A 2,500-nucleotide genomic window follows, 5' to 3' on the forward strand; every position below is an offset into this window, starting at 1 on the left:
CCGGGCCCGGCCTCCCACGCGCGCCTCCGTCCCCGGTGCCGGTCACGCCCAACCCCGTTCGCGACCGCCCCACACCCCGCGCGGAGCCTCCGGTGCGTCTCGGGGTGGGTGGCGCGGCGGTGGCGTGGCGGTGGCGGCTCCCCCTGGGGGGGGGCCGCCCGCCCGCCCGCCTGCCCGCCCGTCGCCTTCCCGCCGCCGGCCCTGGGCCGGTTCCCCGCCGGTCGGTCGTGGGTCCTCCGCTCCGTGCCCTCCGCCCCCTCGGCGGGCGCCTCTTTACCTGTGTCCCGAGCCCCGGGACCTCGCCTCCCTCCGTCGTCCGTCCGGCTCTCTCTCTCTCTTTCGCGCCCTCCCTCCCCGTGCGCCCCCTGCCCGCGCTCGCCACCCGCTTCCCGTCGAAGCTCCCCTTACGCCCTCGGTGGCGACAAGGGGTGCCCCGGGAACGCGGGCGCGGGCCGGGCTAGGGCCACGGGGGCCGGGGGTTTGGGGTTCAGGAGCAGAGAGGGCCGCGTCCGGGCGCGAGTGTGGGGAAGGTCTCCGCCCGGTTTCGGGGACACGGGTGTGGGGGCGTCGTCGGGCGGTGGCCGTGGTGTCTCGTGTGGCGGTCGGCCCGGCCCCCCGGCCGGGGTCCCGCGTCACGGGCCGGTAGCGCCGAGGCCCCGCGTGTTGCGGGCGGCCGCGGGCGGAGAAGCGTGTCGGTCGGTGTCGGGGCGGCGGTGAGCGTGGGGGCGCCCCGCGCCCAGCCCCACCCCCCACGCCTCGCCCGCCTCCCCCCTCTCCAGGTACCTAGCGCGTCCCGGCGCGGAGGTTTAAAGACCCATGGGGGGTCGCCCGTCCGCCTTGGGGTCGGGGCGGTCGGGCCCGCGGGGAGTCGGGAGGCCCCTCCCTTCTCCCCCAGGCTCCGCTTCACCCCCCCCACCGGCACCTCACCGCACACGGGGCCGGGGCGCCGCGCCGCCGCCGGTCCACCCCGCCGCGGCCGTCGGGAGGGGGCTACCCGGCGGCCGTGGTGCGGGCCGGGGCCGTGCGCCGCGCGCCTGCGCGCCCCGCGTCCCCTGTGTGTGTGTGTTGCGCGCACGGTCGGGTTGGGGGGGCAGGTGGGAACCCCCCGGGCGCCTGTGGGGTGTCCGAGCCCGCCCCGCCCGCGGGGTCGGTGCCGGGCGCCCCGTGGTGAAACCCTCCGGCCCCCTCCGGTCTGCTTGTTTTCTGTCTGACTTGGCCGGCCAGAGGCAGCCCCTCCGGGGGAAGGTGCCGTGCCACCGGCGGGGACCCCCCCCGCCGAAACCCAGAGAAACCAAAACTCGTACGACTCTTAGCGGTGGATCACTCGGCTCGTGCGTCGATGAAGAACGCAGCTAGCTGCGAGAATTAATGTGAATTGCAGGACACATTGATCATCGACACTTCGAACGCACTTGCGGCCCCGGGTTCCTCCCGGGGCTACGCCTGTCTGAGCGTCGCTTGACGATCAATCGCCCCCCCCGGGGTGTGCGTGCGCGCGCGCGCGCGCGCGCGCCTTCCCGGGGGTGGCGCGGCTGGGGGTTTGCTCGCAGGGCCGCCGGGGCCCTCCGTCCCCCTAAGTGCAGACGCGGCGCCCCCCGTCCGCGGGGGCGCGCTGCCCGCGAGCGGGAAGAGAAGGGGAGAGAGAGAGAGAGCTCGCGACGAGGCCCTGGCCGCGTGGCCTCCGCGGTCGGTCCCCCTTCGGGAAGCGCCCTCGCGCCGCAAGCGGTCTCTGGGCGCTACCCCCGGGGTGTCGGTGGGCGGGGACGGTCCCGCGCCCTCGCGGCCGGGGCCGGCGGTGGTGGTTGGGCCGCGTCCGTTCCGCCGTCGTACGCCGCCCGCCCCCGGCGGCGTCCCGGCGAGGTCCGGCCCGCCTCCTCCGCGGGGCCCCGACCCGCGCGTCCGGGATCCGTGCCCGCCCCCGCCGCCTCGCCTCGCCTCGCCGTGTCGGGGCGGGCGTCTCGGGCCGAGGCCGAGTCGTGCGTGCGCGGCCGCGCCCCGGGGATGCGTGCCCCGGCGGCGACCCGCGGGACGCCGCGGCGTCGCCTGCCGCCGCGCGCTTTCCCCCGGGCTGCGGCCGCGCCGCTCGGCGCTTCGTGCACGCTCCCCGAGCCGGCCGGCGGTGGGCGCCTGTCGGTGGTGGGCGGGGGCGCACGGCGTCGTCCGTCCGTCGCTCGTCGTGGCGGGGCCGTCTGGCGGCTGCGTGGAGGCTGTGTGGCGTCGGCGGCGTGAGGGGTGGAGAGGCGGAGAACGGAGACGGGGGGGAGAGAGAGGGGAGAGCGAGAGAGGGTTGGGAGTCGGTCGGTTCGGTCGGTCGCGGAAGGAGGCGTGGGAGGAGGGCCCGGCGGTCGGGGGGCGACCGCCGGGTTTTCTCCCCCCCGCCTTGCCTTCCGCGCCGCCCGCCGCCCTCTCCCGTCCGCTGCTCCCGCTCCTCCTCCTCCTCCTCGTCCTCCTCGTCGTCCTCTCCCGTCCCCCCACCCCCACCCCCGTCGTCTGCCGTCCT

The 2,500-nt window shown here is 77.9% G+C and overlaps 1 non-coding gene across 1 annotated transcript; it reads left to right on the forward strand.

Annotated features, from left to right (window-relative positions):
* The first annotated feature begins 1,304 nt into the window (after positions 1-1,304).
* LOC132595346 (5.8S ribosomal RNA) lies at positions 1,305-1,457 on the forward strand. The gene has a single exon (XR_009561493.1). It is a non-coding gene; the product is annotated as a 5.8S ribosomal RNA (ribosomal RNA).
* Positions 1,458-2,500: the final 1,043 nt, after the last annotated feature.

The sequence above is a fragment of the Globicephala melas genome, unplaced genomic scaffold, assembly GCF_963455315.2.
Source record: "Globicephala melas unplaced genomic scaffold, mGloMel1.2 SCAFFOLD_442, whole genome shotgun sequence".
NCBI classification, from domain to species: Eukaryota; Metazoa; Chordata; class Mammalia; order Artiodactyla; family Delphinidae; genus Globicephala; species Globicephala melas.